Raw genomic sequence first — 18,124 nt, forward strand, 5'->3', positions numbered from 1 at the left:
TAGGCACCAATAATTTTATTTTTACTATATTCTTACATAGCAACTCTATTAGTTTGCTAGGGCTGCCATACCAAACCCCACAGACTGGATGGCGGAACATTTATAAACAATTATTATAAACAATAAACAAACATTTATTTTCTCACAACTCTGGAAACTGGAAGTCCAAGATCAAGGTGGGGGTAGGTTTGGTTTCTTCCAAGGCTTCTCTTCTTGGCTTGCAGAGGAACCCCTTGTTACTGTGTGCATGGCCTTTTGTGGCCACTCATCCCTGGTGTCTCCTCCTCTTCTTAGGAAGATACAAGCCATATTGGATTAGGGCCCCACCCTAACAGCCTCATTTGAACTTAATCACCTCTTTAAAAACCTCATCTCCAAATATGGTTACCTTCTGAAGTACTGGGAGTTGATACTGAAACATGAATTCACGAGGGGACATAATTCAGCCCATAATAGCAATGGTATTCTAAGGAATTTCAGTACCTTTAAATCATAACCGTGACTGAAACAAAAGTTAATACCATCCCTGCTACTCAGATCATGAGACACAAGAATAGGGAATGGTTACATCAGAGCTTTCAAAGCTCAGGGGAGAAAGTAAGAACTTAATTCAGTTCTCTCAGAATGAATGGGATATAGGCCTCTATATTTTAAATTTTCTTCTTTTAATTATACAAAAGTACTCTAATATGTGATTGGTGGGGAGATTTCAAACTATCCAGAAAAATATGGCATCATTGTCTTTCTGACTTTATATTTTATATTCACTCTTTCTGACTTTATAGTCACTCTTTCTTTGTCCCAGAGATTAATATTTTAGTGTCTATTCTTTCTGATTAAAAAATAATATTGATACATACATATAATGTGCAGGTTTGAAAATTTTAATTTCGTTTTTCTGAGATGGGTTAGTACTATATGTACTGTTGTTTGGCTTGTTTTGTTTCACTTAACGTGATGACGGAGAGTTCTTTCTATGTTAGCATAAGGCAAGGTTTCTCAGCCTTGGCACGATTGACATTTGGGGATAGATAATTTTTTGTTGGGAGGGTGCTGTCCTGTGCATTGTAAGGTGTGTAGCACCATGCCTGGCCTCCATTCAATAGATGCCAGTAGCACCCATCCCTCTGCCAGTCATGTCAACAAAAAATGTCTCTAGATACTTATTGCCAAATATCCACTGGTGGGCAAAACTGCTCCCAGTTGAACACTGGTATAAAGAGATTTCTCTAATTTTAAAAAATTGCTGCATATCCAGTGCATGGATTACACCATAGTTTATTTTATAATCTTCCTATTAATGGAAATTTAAGATATTTCCATTTTGTTACCATTAAGAGCAATCCTGCATCAACCATCATTACATATGACTCTTTGCTATGTGTACTAACCACCTTAGATTAAAATAGATTGCCAGAAATTCAGTTACTGTGTCAAGGAAAATTCATATTTTATATTTTAATAGATGCTATGAAATTATCCTTCAAAAGCTTCGTACAATTTGGATTTCCTGAAATGAGTGCCCATTTCTTCACAACCTTGCCAACGCTGAATAATATCAAATCTAATTTTGTTAGTGTGACTGAAAATGTGTATCTTGTTATATTTCTCTAATTACTAGAACTCAAGCATCTGTGTACTTGTATTTCTGTTTTTGTGCCCTGTTTGTCTTTCTTGCCCCAACCATTTTTATGAGTGGTTTGATTTGTAGGAATTCTTTGTATGTATTCTGGCTCCTAATCTTCCTATTACTGCATGCATTGCAAATTTTTTCTCCCAATCTGTTGCTTATTTTCTAACTTTGTTAACACAGCCTTTTATGAACAGGAATTTAATTTTTTTACAGTTAAGCATTTGAAACTTATTTAAGACAGCCTTCCAAACTTCTCTTATATAATGCTTTATAGTTTTATTCCTCTTGATGGATTTTTATCATGCTTCACTTTTTATCATTTTGTTCTTTCACCCATCTATAATCTATTTTTAAGACTTTTTTTAACAGGAGTTTCAGGGTCACAGCGAAGCTTTCCATTTATCCCCTATCCCAACACATGCATAGCCTCCCTTTTTATCAACATTCCCCACCAAAGTCGTACGTTTGTTATAATTGACAAACCCACACTGACACATAATCGCCCAGAGTCCATAGTTTACATTAGGGTTCACTCTTGGTGTTGTACATTCTATGGGTTTGGATAAGTGTATAATGTCATGTACCCATCACTATGGTATCATACAGAGCATTTTCACTGCCCCCAAATCCTCTGTGCTCCACCTATTCATCCCTCTCCCCATCCCCAATCCCTGGCAATCACTGATCTTTTTACTGTCTTTATAGTTTTGCCTTTTCCAGATGTGATATAGTTGAAATCACACAGTGAGCAGCCTTTTCAGATTGCTTTCTTCCATCTAGTAATATGCATTTAGCTTTCCTCCCTCTATTTTCATGACTTGATAGTTCATTTCTTTTTTATCATTGAATAATATTCCATTGTCTGCATATACTACATTTTATTTATCCATTCACTGACAGCAGGCCATCTTGGTCACTCTGCTAATCACTTTAGATTAAAATAGATTGCCAGAAATTCAGTTGCTGGGTCAAGGAAAATGCGTATTTTATATTTTAATAGATGCTTATGAATTATCCTTCAAAAGCTTCATACAATTTGGATTTCCTGAAATGAGTGCTCATTTCTTCACAACTTTGCCGATGCTGAAAGGTTTGAAAATTATATATTAAGTTACTACAATTATCCAGGTGTAGATTTTTGTGTGGACATGTTTTAAATTCTTTTTTAAGATTTTAAAGATTCAGATTGCTGAATCTTATGGTAAGAGTATGTTTAGTTTTGTAAGAAACTGCCAAACTCTTTTCCAAAGTGGTTGTACCATTTCACATTTCCACCAACAATGAATGAGAGTTCCTGTTGTTCCACATCCTTGCCAGCATTTGGTGGTGTTAATATTCTAGATTTTGGTCATTTAAATAGATTTGTAGTTGTATCTCATTGTTTTAATTTGCATCCTCTGATGACATATGATGTTGAAGAGAGAACGACTTATGTCTTCTCTCATTCCGGGGGGGAAAGGTCAGTAGAGAAGGCAACTATTTACCTCAAACTGCGTAAGAATAGACCAGAAGAGTTTTTAATAAACATTTAACCATGTCTGTGGGTTGGTTTGTTGTATTATACCCCAAGGAGCCTCAGTCAGAGATCAAGGCCACACCTGCCCTCCAATTTTTGCTCACTGGAAGTATAAAAGCAGTATTGTAAGGGTGGGGGCAGGTCAGGAACGTGGAGAGAAATCCCTTTGGCATCCAGCGGGTTTGCTGACTGCAGGGCAGTGGGCTGCTGATGGCTAGGGGAAGGACAGTAGGTTGCAGAGAGGTCTTCACGTTACCTAAATCTTGATGCTACCTAAATTTTGCCAGCCACCAATGCTTCCCCCTACTTGTCTCCCTATCACCCAACCACTAGTCAGAAGAGCAAAGGAAACTCCACAGACATCTTAAAAACTGGCGCATAGGCAATAAAGCATGGAGTGACCTCTGGAGCATTGCTGCTGTTCAAATAACAATTTCTGATTGCACCATGGAAATATTTGAAGGCATTGGTGACTAGAATTTAAGTAAAGCCACAACAAATCCAGACCCAGCTCAACTACACATTAGACCTACTCAGCCTGGAACTGCCACAGCATCATTTCTGTTGCATTCTGTTGGTCAAGCCAGTTAACAAGGTTAGTGCCAAGTCAAGAGTAAGAGAAATAATCTTCATCTCCTGATGTGAGGAGTGAGTAGCATGCACACGAGGAGAGGGGAGGCGTTGTTGGGACCTCTGTTTGTAGATGAGTTACAATATTAAGCAATACATTTAAAAATAACCCATTGTTCTAGGAATAAACCGCAGTTTTAAGAATAAGTTCTTAAATAGTTTTAAGAATTTAAAATTAGAAAATATTTTAAATTAAATTAATATGCAACCTATCTAAATTTGTGGAATGCAGCCAACACAGTTCTTAGAGGAAAATTTATAATGTTAAATACTTATATTAGAAAAGACAAAAGGTTTAAAAATAGTATTCTAAGTGTCTAATTTTGAAGGTAGAAAAACAAGTTAAATCCAAAGTAAGAACAAAAAAGTAATTAATAAAGAGAAGAAATCAATGAATTACAAAATGGACAAACAATAAAGTCAACAAAGCCACAAAGCCAAAAGCTAGTTCTTTGAAAAGATTAAAAAAATGATAAAACCCTAGCAAGACAGCTCAAAGGAAAAAGGGGGGAAAAAATCTCACAAATGCATAATACTGGAAATAAAAAATGAGATATCACAAAAAGAGATAATAACTTATGCTGGTAAATTTGGCTATTTAGATAAAATGAATAAGTTATTTGATAGACACGTATTACCAAAGCTAATGCAAGAAGAAGAAGAAGATTTGAATAAACACAAATGAATGAAAGAAAGTGAATTGTCATCAATCACAAGAAAACTTCAGGAGCATTTATTTTTACAAATTTGTTCTATAAAAGAAAGGATGAGAGAACACTCTAACTTGTATTTTGAGCATATCCATGATACCAAACCTGAAAAGGACACTTCAGGTTAAGAAAAATAGAGGAATATTTCTCATGAACATAGACACAGAATCCTTTGGTAAAATATTAACAAATAATTCCAACAGTATATAAGAAAGTAAGAAATAAAAATGTTACCAAGTCCCCCACCAACTGAACAGACCCCTTCTTGGCCAAGGGGACCCCAGAGAAACCTTAAAAACTGTGTTTCCAGCCATGACAGGATGGGAGGTCAGATATGCCTCCTTATTAACCTTCAACCAGGATTCTTTCCTAAGGAATGAGCAGAGACCAGCTTTAGAAAACAAGACATGGATGCCTTATTCCTTTATGTCCTTTAGCCAGTCATCTGAGGGCATGGCCAGACTTCCTTGCAATGCGTTGCTTCCTGAAAACTGACTACCATCAGTTTTGGCTGACTTGTGCAGAGATGTGCAGTAAGCGTTTACATGTCCTCTGCTTCACCTTTTGACAGCAGAGGGCTGACAACTCCACCCTCAGATCATGCTAACGCTGCCAGTTTTTTGAACACGTGACCTATGAAGAGGCATGTGCATGGTTTCTCCTTTCATAAATATTTATGACTCCTCTTGTAGCTTATTAAATATGTATATTTGGCCACCCTGCTCAGCGTGAATTCCTATTTCCCTTGCCCCTTCCTTGAAGTGCTTGTTCTTGGCTTTTACTGGAGACTATGCTTCCCAGCCAGTAGGATGGGCAACCTGCAGATTGTGGGCCTTTATGAGAAATAAAGCTCTCCTTTCCAAATGTATGAACCTTGTGATTCTTCAATTGACAAAAATATAATAAATGTATTACATTAAAACATGCCATGGACATTCATTAAACCAAGGTAAATATTATTGTGTTAATGTAAACTAGTCATTTTTTAAAAGAATTTGAGGCACAGTCTCAGTTTTTCACCTAGGCTGGAGTGCAGTGGCATGATCATGGCTCATTGCTTCCTCAACCTTCCCAGGTTCAGGTGATCCTCCCACCTCAGCCTCCTGAGTAGCTGGGACTACAGGCATAGGCCACCACACTAGGCTAATTTTTTGTACCTTTTATAGAGACAGGGTTTTGCCATGTTGTCCAGGCTGGTCTTGATCTCCTGGGCTCAAGTAATCCACCTGCCTTGGCCTTCCAAAGTGCTAGGATTACAGGCATGAGCCACCACACCCAGCTTAATGTAAACTAATCTTAAAATGATTATATAGTTTTAAAAAATTGATGATGGAGGATGACAGATATGCTTTTTAGTATCACAATTGCAGGATAGGTTGTTGAGTGTGACTTTAACATACTTGAATCATTAATTCTATTAGGCATGTTAACTAAGTTTGGCTGTTGCCTTCAGGCTGTTGAATGTTTAATAATTTGAAGTACAGTTACTGATAGAATTTATGTCTATATCTCTGTATCAATCTGTGTATGTATGTATGTATCTACCTATCTAATCTGTCTATATGGTCAGCATTAATCCATTTTCTTTAATCATATTCTTGTTATTTATCTTTCTACACTAGTTCTTCCTAACATGTGTTGATCACAAATTCTACAGGCTGTTAATAGTTTAAGTGAAACCAAACAGGCTTCTTTAAAGCCAGAAATTGCAAAGCGTTAATGGCCCTGATGCATGTAATAATACCAGAAGTGGCCTACTTGGGAGCCTGCCTGTGACTCTCAATGCACTCCCCAAACTCACCACTCTGACTTCAGACACCTTAAAGAATAATGTGGATCTTAATCATTGGTATTCTTGAAGAGATAAACATAGTTTATGTAGTAAATTACAAGGCAGAACATTCCTTTATCCATCATTTAAGCAGCTACTCAAAAAATACCTTCTCTTTGCCCTATAATCTTCCTTTCTCCTTCCTCCTTTTCCCACTTACCTGTCGGTCTATATCCATCATTCTGTGTTCATCTGTCTCTCCACCCATTAATCTGTTCATTCTCATTCTTTTTCTACTCCTTTGTGTTTCTACTCCCCACAGTTCTTCTTTTTTCTTCTTTTTCCTTATTTGCTTTATATATATATATACACACACGCATGTGTATATATATATGCACACACAAACACGTGTGTGTATATATACACACACACATATGTGTGTATATATGTATATATGTGTGTGTATATGTATATATGTGTGTGTGTATATACACACACACACACACACGTATATATATATTCTGTTCCTAATATCTTTGACAGCAACCTTGGAATTTTAACACAGTCTATGCTGTGTTTTCTTTTTTCCCTTCCTTTTCCCTTTCTTTTCTCTGCCTCTCCTTGCCTCTCTTCTCTCTTTTTGCCTCTTCTTTCTGTAGAAATAAGAAGTACCTTGAAGTCCTGGTGAGAAAAATGTTCGATCTAATTATATTTCAGTTTTCTAAGAGAGGTGTATATATGTTATATAATGTGTACTGTTTCCTAAGCTTATTTAACCACATAATTTTTTGAGGGGCATTTTTGAAATTGATTTTATATTGAAAAATTGGGATACCCTGCTGTATTTTAATAAATTATATCTTCCTTTTTTGCTTTTAAAATAATAAAAGGAAAATAAATACTTACTATAAATGAAAATTTTGCAGAAGTGTGTAAAGTAAAAAAGTTAAAATTCTCTATACATTTCAACTAATGGTATGCTCCATAAAGGGAGGGGCCAGGCTCTATCAGGTTCACCACTGTGTCGCCGTGCCCAGCACAGTGCCAGATACTGAGGAGATCCTAAATAAATGCATGTTGAATCTTCTAAACTAACACAAAAATATATGATGCATTGGTTATTTATCAGGAGCTAAAATGTATTTCAACTGTTTTGCATTTACATGTCATATAGTTTTTAGTCAGTGACTCACAATGAACTCATAGTTAATCCAGTTATTCTATATAATGTGAAAGTCCTTGTCGAATAGAGCAAATGCAATCCAAGGCTTTAGAGTGGATCATTGAACAATTTAGGACTGCATTCTCAGAAGTAATGAGCTACTGGGAATCTCCCTGCCCAACCTTCATTTAGAAACCCAGGATTGTATTATATGCAGCAGTCTCTAGGGTCACCTGCTATCTATTGAATGCCAATCACATTTTCTCTGCATCACCACTGGCAATGGTAGCTATGCTCTCATTCAGGAACAATATTAGAAACCTTCAAATCACAGTCTCAAGTAACTGCTCTTCTGTCTATAGGGGAAATCAGTGTTGGCAGATGTGTTATAATTTACAACCATGTTACCCCACATATTATCTATGCAGATCATAATTTAAACTTATTTTGATAACCAGTTCTTTAAACTTGAAAACAAATTCATGCAAGGTGTAAAATGATTAAACAGCATGGAAGATAATACAGTATAAATAAGTGTAGTGACCTCGACCCACCTAACCTGCCCTTTCCAGAGATAAATGCTCTGATAATTTCCTGTGTTTCCCTCCAGACTTTTTTTGATCACAACTTTTATCTTCCAAGGTTGTTTTTTGGGAACAAGTTAAAGGCATATAGAGAAAACACATAAGAAGAGATCATTAAGAAGAAAGAAAGAAAAAAGGAAAGAAAAATAAAAAGAGCCTATTAGATTCTGCATACTAAAACAGGAGATAGAGATGAGAAGAAACACATATACACATCCACCTTTTGTACCTCAAATCTCTTGCTTTTCATGTCCTTCATGGGGTGCTGAGAATCCTAGCAAATTTTTTTGTGAATAAAAACTCATGGAATGGGAGGTGTCTTGGCTGTTGTCTTAGAGGTTTCACGTTTGATCACTCCTCCTAAGAAGGAGTCATTTTAAGAAAAATTCCTTTCTCTATTCATAACTTCTTGTGTCATTTTATAATCAATCAAAGATGTTCTCAATGTGACAATGACAGGTGGGGTGATACAGGTTTGGAACTGGGCACATTTATATGAGCTGTCTTTAAAACAGCAATTTTGTCTTCCCAGGGAACATTAAGGAGCAATTTTGTCTTCCTGGGAAACGTTAGGCAAAGTCTGGAAACATTTGGATTGTCATGGCTGGCGGTGGTTGAGCGTTGCTGGCATCTAGTGGATGGAGGCCAGGGATGCTGCTTAACATCCTGCAAGGCACAGGATAGCCCCTACAGGAAAAACTTACTTGATTCAAAATACAATTGTGCTGAAGTTAAGGAACTCCACTTTCTCTTATTTTACTTTTTTGAGACAGAATCTTACTCTGTCACCTAGGCTGGAGCACAGTGGCATGATATATGGCTCACTGCGGCCTCTGCCTCCTGGGTTCAAGCCATTCTCCTGCCTCAGCCTCCCAAGTAGCTGGGATTACAGGTATGTACCACCATGCCCGGCTACTTTTTGTACTTTTAATAGAGATTCGATTTCACCATGATGGCCAGGCTGGTCTTGAACTCTTGACCTCAGGTGATCTGCCTGTATTGGCCTCCCAAAGTGCTGAGGTTACAGGCGTGAGCCACCACACCCGGCCAGGAACTCTACTTTAAATGAACTCTTTTACAACTTTTTTCTTTTAGGGACAGTGATTTTCATTAGAGAAACAACTCAAAATAAGCATCAATATCAACAGCAATAAAATCTTAGCCAGTTTTCCACTGGGTTTAAAGTTTGGGCTCTTGAACCTCAGAACATAATGGATGAGTTTGGTGTCCTACTGATTCAGCCAGAAAAATAATTTTTCATAGCATTCCCGATCCTTGGCTTTTTCCCCTTTTTAAACTTTCTGATTATATTGCCTATGGAAAAAACCGATTTGTTTCAGTCAGATGAAACTTGAACAGCAGGGAATAATAGCAAATAACTATATATTTGTTTGGAAAATAGTAAAAAATAGACAATAAGTCCCATGCTCATTGTCTTTTGCCAAGTTTTGTTACCAGCTACTTTAGAATCTTTTATTATTATTATTAAGGGTGGTTACATAAATCCTTATTAGGGTGAAGCCTGATAACTGTGTTCTGGTGGGATAATTGTATTTAATCTGCTCATTTCTGAATGCCAGAACAGATTAAAGCATATGAAAAATTAAATAATGTGAGATTGCAATGACTCTGGGTTAGAAAGATTCTTGACCCATAGTAAATCCTATCATTGCTTCTTTAGAGTGGAGTTTATGGCCTAGAGAAAATGTGGAATATTCAACGTTAAAGTTGTCTTAGTGAATAAGGGAATTAGACCATTGGAACTGCAATAAAATGATTTAGAGGGTGTGGAACTTACTCTTTTAAGTTGTTGACTAGAAAGTAGAGGCTCTAAGCTGATAAGTGACTGGCCCTGGGTCAAGGTTAGTGGCACTCCCGGGGCTAGAGTTCAGGGCCCCTCATCTGAGTCCAGTGTTCTTCTGGCACTATTTCTGTGCTGCAGCTCATAATTATCTCTGTGTGGCCAGAGCTACCCAGAATAAAATATACCAAAGACAGACCATAATGCCTTACATGTATTCATCACTTCAGAATATTCAAACTACTTTCACACATATCCTCTCATTTAAAAATCAACCTTAATACCTAAATAGGACAAGAATCTTGTCTCCATTGATCAGAGAAAATTAAAATTCAGAGATATGAAGTCACTCATTTGAAGTGACTATTTAAATAGTTATTAATAATAGACCCAGATGTTTCAGCCCAGGACTCTCCTCATCATTTAATTGCAGGTTTATTACAGGGACAAACTAGTATACAATTAGCCTCTCTTTATAGGTGGCTTACCATGTGCCTGGTACTGTGCTAAGGGCATGAATTGGCCCACTTTTTCCTTACAATGACTCTAATAGGTTGATATGATTTTTATCTCACTTGTTTGATGAAGAAACTGAGGTTTAGTGAGGTTCAGTATCATTGATTTAGCTTAAGTCTGTATTAATAATAGCTTTTGACCAAGATCTGTTGCATGCCAATATCCATGTTTTAGTCATTATGGTATACGACCAGCATTGTTCAATATGGTGTTTCTGTGTCTATTTTGGTAACTAATACAATGTTTGATTGAAATAGCCATTGCACATTCAATTTTATGTACTGATGTTCTGATTTTCACCAAAATCTTTTCCCCTTTTTAGCCCTTATTTATAGCCAATGTTGGGGAGAATGGAGGCCATAGGTTAACACAATTTTCTTTTTTTCCCTTTTGCATTTATCCAGTAATTTCCATCTGATTTCCCTCCCTCAGCATTCCTACACTTATCCATTCAATCTAACCTACCCAGTGCAACAGGGGCAGGCTTTTTAGGAAAGATATCTCATTGTGTCATTACTTAGAAGCCTTTAATGGATCACTCATAACTTCAGACACAAGGTACTGCATGATCCACTCCCTGCTTTATTATAATTTTATGTCTTGCTAGTTCACTTCAGACTCTGTTCCAGCCACCCTGCAATTTAGTATCTCCTCAAGCTCAGGGTGTGTGCATTTTCATATTCTTTGAATTACCTCTCCACACTGCCCCCTGCCTCCTTCCTCTGCCCTAGTGTAGCCCTCATTCTTTTGTTCTTTAAAGCTTCGTTTAAGAATATTGCTTCTGAGCTCCCCAAACACCCAGAATATAGTTCGATCATGGCTCCGTCACTGTAGATGATAATTGACTTTCCTTTCCAACTATGCTATGAACTTTTGATAGAAGGGACCATTTCTAAGCCTGGCATAGTAGCTGATACCTGTAGATCCAGGCTGAGGCTGAGGCAGGAGGATTGCTTGAGACCAGGAGTTTGAGACCAGCCTGGGTAACATAGCAAGACTCTGTTTGTAGAAAAATAAAACACTGGTCAGATGTGAAGGTGGTGCGCCAATAGTCCTAGCTACTTGGAAGGCCAAGGTAGGAGGATCACTTGAGCTGAGTCTGATGTTGTAGTGAGCTGTGATTGCACCACTGCACTCTAGCCTGGGTGACAGACAGAGTGAGGCCCTGTCTCTAAAAAATAAAATAAGAGGGGACCATTTCTTAGTGTCTTTATTTCTCCAATGCTTAGCTCAGTTCCTGGCCTGTAATAGTAAGCTAATAAGGTTGAATGATCATGGTAGTATCAAAAGAAGTTGAGGATTGATTGACTAGATATGGAAAGTATAGGGAAGAGAAGCATGAAAGATAGTTTCATGAAAGAAAGAAAGACATCTCTTTTGGGTAACTGTGAAGATCTTTATGTTATTAATTGAAACAGGATATTTAAGATAATGAGACGAGTCTGCTGGGGAAAAGGGAAGTTGGTCAATTTGGTTTGCTCACGTGATATGTACAATATAATAAGGTGACCATAGAATAGTAATCTCCAACCAGCTGTAAACATTATGTATCTAGTAGTTAGAAATTTAGGTTTCATGGACCAAAACAATTTAAAAAGACTCTGTTAGCCTTTGTAATTGTAAGATAAATAGATCCTAAGTTCCTCTTCAATGCATGTATTTATGAGAATGAAAGGAAAGAATGAGGCCGACTTCCTCGCTCAGACTCCAGGTTTCCCTCCATTACCTTTTTGACATTGCTCAGGCAGAAGCAGATATTGACCCTAAACTTTACAAGCAGATGATCTGCAGCAAGCGAGTGAACTTTATGAGCTTAGTTGAAATGGGATGCTATGTACAAATGGAATGGTTTTTTTTGGTAGCTAAGTGGCTCTTCAAAACGTCGTATAAATATCATTCATTGCATTAGCAGAGTAGGAGTAGTTTATCTTAAGATATTTATGTCTTTGGTTGAATATGCAATCATACTGTTTAAGCAGGAAATTTGTTTATGTAGGTGGACCTTTGTTCTTAGAGTCTGGGCTGTGGGGACTCAGTCTCGGGTGGAAACAAAGAACAGAGAACAATCCTGTGAAGAATAAGCTGGCTTTGTGAGAATGACACAGATAAAACAAAAGTGTAGATAGTACGTGGCTAACTTGATCTTTCCAGAATGGACTCATCTGGTTTCTTCACTAATATTTTATCTCTTACATACTTTGCAATCTTTTGGCAAAATTTAGCCACAATAATTTCTAATTCTATAAGATTTTGAATGTATAGAGAGCCTCTCCGATTCTCTGGCAGAGGGGCTAGTGAGTAAAGCATAGAATTGTCTTAACAGAGAACTTATTGTGAATGCAGTTTCAATATTTAAAAGGTGAGCTCATTGGTGGGCAGTAGGAGTCTGTCATGGCAAGTGCTGGATAGCATCACAATTTTGGCCTTCCCAGGCCTTTCTCAGCTCATGTCAGTGAACAACTGAATATGAGCATTCAGAAACAAGGAATGCATCTGCTATAGGCTGAATTGTAATGCTTCCCCAATACCCAAATTTACATTTTGAAGTTCTAACCCTCAAATTTGACCATATTTGGAGATAGGTCTTCATAGGGGTAATTAAGTTAAAATGAGGCCATTAGGGAGGGCCCTAATCCAATATGCGCTGGTGTCCTTGTAAGAAAAAGAAATTTGGATGCAGGCACACATAGAGGGAAGACATGGAAAAACATAAGGGGAAGATAGTTATCTATAAGCCAAGGAGAGAGGCCTCCATCAGATCCTTTCCCCATGACCCTCCTTCCTCAGAAGGAACCACCCCTACTGGCACCTTCCTCTTGGACTTCTGGCCTCTAGAAATGTGAGGAAATAAATTTTTGTTGTTTAAGCCATCCAGTCTGTGGCACTTTGTTATGGCAGCATTAGCAAACTAACATGGCACCTTCTTGCCTTTGTAACCTCAGGCCTTATTTCAGGCACAGCCTGGGATATAGCAAGTTTTTAATAAGCGGTTTTGAACCAAAGGAATAGAAAAGAGTTAGCACAACTTCTAGGACTATGCATAATCCACAAACTATTATCCATTAAAAAAATCCACCAATCAACCAAGAGTTGCCACAGATTTATATTAGAGCTTGTAGTGGGTGCTGTGTGTCCACTGTACTCACAGATGTAGGTGTCAGCCCTGGCCTTAAAGAGGCTTCACCTGGGTTTGCTCCTCCTAGAAAAGTACAGACTTAAGGAGTGGTCCCACGGTAGCCCTCTCTGCACCGGTGGTCCTCCTGCCTTGTGCCTCATCTTGTCTGTACTGACAGTGGTGCTTTTTTTTTTTTTTTTGAGGTGGAGGAGGAAAGTCATCAATAGTTTAAAGAGCCTCCTAAACACATACATTCAAGTTTTCCTGTCAGTAGGTGGGGGAGTAGGCTGGCATAATCGGAGGTTGTTTTTTGCCCTGGGCTTCAGGCTAATGATCAGATGATCATTAGGGTCCACTGGAATTTAGGCATTCTCCATTTCTGAGTATCATTTTAGTGTTCTTTACTTTGCTTTTTAGCAGAAGAGGATATTTACCCTGGAGATAGACTATTAACTGAATTTACTGTGGAGTTGAATGAAACATAAAATACACAAGGTTAAGTGTAAGTTAGACCAAAAATCTTTTCTCATATTGAGAACTGGCAGATATTCTCTAGCCATCCAAGGATTCTTCAACATTTCAGTCTCGCTTTCTGGGAATGAGAATTATTCTTCTTCACAACATTCTGTTTAGCATACATGTCGTTGTCTCTTTGTAGGTGCCATTTTATTTCATTCCTACAACAACTCTAGGCGGTGAATACAATTGTCATAGCCATTTTACAGATGAGGCGATTGAGGAACACAGAAGTTAAGATCGTTTGACCATTAAAGCTAAGGTTCAGGGAGTTTGGCCTTTCTCTGGGGCCCATGGCCCTTGTTGTGCCTTATTATATCCCTGTTTCCACTGATGTTCTTTTGATCCCTGTCTCCTAGTCTTTTCCTTTGGATAGAGTTTGTGCAATGGGTAGAGATTGGGAGGACTTTCAACTTCCCAATGGCAATTTCTTAACTTTCCTGCTTCTTTTCTTATGCTATTCTTTGTGACTCTGTGATTCCTCTCCCAAGCATCTTCACTGAAGGAAGCTGTCTGCTCCATGCCTTGCTACTGTATGTCTTAATACTGTGACTTCTCCCTCCTCACCACTCTAGCCCTTCATTTTGAGATTTCAGCCTTGTCTGCTTCATCATCATCCACTTTTTTTTTTCTTGTATCCTTTGTTTTCTTTCCTTGCATTGCCTGATATTATACCTGTTTATCTCTGTACCTGTCTGCCCTCTAACCTATTATTGGGCTCACCTAACAGGCCTGGACATTGGATAATTGGTTTCATGTAGTCTTGTGGTCCCACTTAGTTGATTTGTCACTTTATAGGTGAAATGGAAGCATGTCTTTTGTGCTGGAAGCTTCCCTCTTTAAGTGGAAAAAGACCTGTGAGATGACCTGGCATGAAAATTATATTCTCCACACACAAAACAAACTTTTTATGGTGTTCTCACATTTTCTTATTTTCAAGAGACCTCATGACTGATAGATATCAAATCACATAGAAGCTTTATTCCATATGCTTCTAGACTTGAATTTTCCAGTGTATTCCAAGGAGTCTTAGTTTTGTAAGAATCTCCTTAATTATTAACATCATGGTAACATCTTCCTTTTGCCAGAGACAGGATATTGGAGGTGGAAGGAGCCAGTCACAGGACTCTGGGTACTCCTTATGGCGTCATCTGTGCCCCTCACTCCTGACCACATTCCCCATCTCTCCACCACAAAGTGCCCAAGAGTCCCACTGAAGGAGGCTACAATAGCACTCAATTGTCACTTTCTCCAGGATGTCATCGAGCCCTGCATCCTCACTTTCCTCAGTTACTGCAAAAAACCCAAGCCTCCCACTCATGCCCCATCCCTAAGACACTTATTCTCACTTTCTTAATATAGCTGTGCACAATCTCTGATGAGTTTCAGTCTCCCCACCTTCCCAACAATTCTGCCATACATTCTGGAATTCACAGTGTGTGTATAAATCAGAAGAAGCTAGATTTTACTGTAGTAGCAAATCAGGCACACACACGTACACACAGTGCCCTAAAACACTGCTGGTTCCTTATAAAACAAAGGTTTATTTTTCACTTTATATTCCACACTGGTTGGCAGGGAGTCAGTATTCCAGAGTCACCCAGAGACGAAGCTGACAAGGACTTCACAATCTTCTGTCAAAAACATCTGGAAATGAAGCCTTCTTGGTGGCCTCAACAGGTTAAGAGTGAAATGAGAGACTTGCTTATGGATTTTTCACTGTCTCAGCCTGGATGTGACACATGTCATTTCTCACATTTCTGTGCCAGAAATATTCAGATGACCTTGCCTAAGCACAAGGGGGTTGAGAAATCCTCTCTTCCCCATGGCTAAAAGAGTAGGGGAATGATATTAGTAGTGTCTGTCTCTGAGATTTAAAAACTCCCCATCTTCAATGTCTGCTCATAAATTTCTCTTTGACTTCTCGTTCTAAGTAAAATTGGCTTTTCCTAAGGTCACTGCTTCCCCTGAGCTCTCAAACGGTGGCTCTGTTTTCCCCTGCATCCCAAGTGCTTCTGGGCTTGAAGGTATGATAGTACATCCTTTGCTTCTCACTTCTTCTCCCAGAATAAGGTTTTCTCTTGCTTTCCTCACTTTTCCCCAACATCTCCTCAGTTCCCTTAAAGCTCATACCATCTGACTGCACCATTGGATCCTCTTCCTGTCACAGTCATCTGTCATCCTTCCTTCCCTCTGCAGACACGTGCTAATGGAACATTTTAGCACTTACTATATTTTGATTTACTGCATTTTTCTCCTTCGTGTCTTCTGTCATTTGTCTTGGTGACTTCAATAGCCATGAGTACAGTTCTTCTCATACCTTGTTCTTGACCTCTTCCCTTCAAAATGTTTTGCCTTTTCCTTACCTCTGACACCTATTCTCTTCACCATCCTCTAGACCTTTACCTCTGAAACCTCAATTAATAGCATCTCACTTACTAGCCATCACTTTTTGTTTTTCCATCTTAACCCCCTTGTTATGGGCTGAATTGTGTCTTTCCCAAATTTATGTGTTTAAGTCCTAAGCCCTGGTACTTCAGAATGTGACCATATTTGGAAACAGGGTTTTAAAAACGGTACTTAAGCTGAAATGAGGGCATTAGAGTGAGCCCTAATCCAAGTGACTGATGTTCTTATAAGAAGAAGAAATTAAGGCACTGAGGGGAGATCATGTGAAGATACTGGAAGAAGATGGCAGATAGGATTTGGTTGTGTCCCCACCCAAATCTCATCTTGAATTTTAGCTCCCATAATTCCCACATGTTGTGGGAGGGACTGATTGGGAGATAATTGAATCATGGGGATGGTTTCCCCCATACTGTTCTTGTGGTAGTGAATAAGTCACACAAGATTTGATGGTTTTCTAAGGGGTTTCACCTTTTGTTTGGTTCTCATTCTCTCTTGCCTGCCACCATGCAAGGTGTGCCCTTACCTTCTACCATGATTGTGAGGCCTTCCCAGCCGTGTGGAACTGTGAGTCCATTATACCTCTTTTTCTTTATAAATTACCCAGTCTCGGGTATGTCTTTATCAGCAGTGTGAAAACAGACTAATACAATGGCTATTCATAAGCTAAGGAGAGCGGCCTTAGGAACAACGATGCTGGCACCTTGATCTTGGACTTCTAGACTTTAGAATAAGTTTCTGTTGTCTAAGCCAACCAGTCTGTGATCCTTTGTTATAGCAGCCTTAGCAAACTAGGGTTAGTTTGCTAAAAGAAAACAACCCTCGTGCAGTCCATGCTGGGCCATCTCATTTTCAACATTTCTCTAATCCTTCCTTCTCCTTTTCTCAGAAAAAGCTAGTTTAGACCATCTTCTTGGTCCTCAGACTACCAATCCCCTCTAAATTCTCAGCTGATGATTTGCTTCTTTTTCTAGGCCAAAATAGAAGAAATCGAAAAAGATGGCATGATTCTCCCTCCACTAAATCTACTAATTTCCCGCCTTCTGAATGCTCCTACTCTGACATCTTGTCTGTAAAAGGAATGAATAATTCACATGTCCAGCTGAGGCAAGCTGTTTGCTTGTGCTCTGAATTGCCTACTCAAGGAAATTGCTCCTGCAGTTGTGTCCCCGACCTCCTGCATCAATGCTCTCCTGCTTTCTGGAGAACCCTTTCTATCAGCATACTCATGTGCCTCAATACTTCATGAGAAGAGGTTTTTTTTGGTGGTGGTTGTTTGGAGCTATAATACCAGCGCCCAATCTTAATATATACAGTAATGATTCATTTCTTGCTCATACAACATCAAATGTGTGCCAGATGAGTCTCCAGGGCCGCTCTCCTTCCTGAAGTGATGTGGGGATTCCGGTTCCTGTAATGTGTAAGGCCACTGCCTCAACACATGGCTCCCCGTGTCCCTGTGGCAGAGGAAAAGAGAGGGGAAGATGGCATACACACAGTAGGGGAAAGAGAAAACATTAAAATGATTTTTTTTCATCCTGGGACAAGCCGCTTTAGAGATAAATAAAAATCCATGATATTTTAATTTTAAATGTGCTATCCACTATGTGAGAGACCATGAACCACTGACAAATAAAATGAGGATGATGATCTCCTTTGTATGTTCCAGACATAGTAGTTATGCAGTTTTCTGTCATTTCCTTTGTGTGTATGAGTGTATGCATGCATGTGTGTGCATGTGTATGTGTGCGTGTGTGTGTGTGT

This window comes from Trachypithecus francoisi, unplaced genomic scaffold (genome assembly GCF_009764315.1).
Source record: "Trachypithecus francoisi isolate TF-2019V2 unplaced genomic scaffold, Tfra_2.0 Lachesis_group0, whole genome shotgun sequence".
NCBI lineage: Eukaryota > Metazoa > Chordata > Mammalia > Primates > Cercopithecidae > Trachypithecus > Trachypithecus francoisi.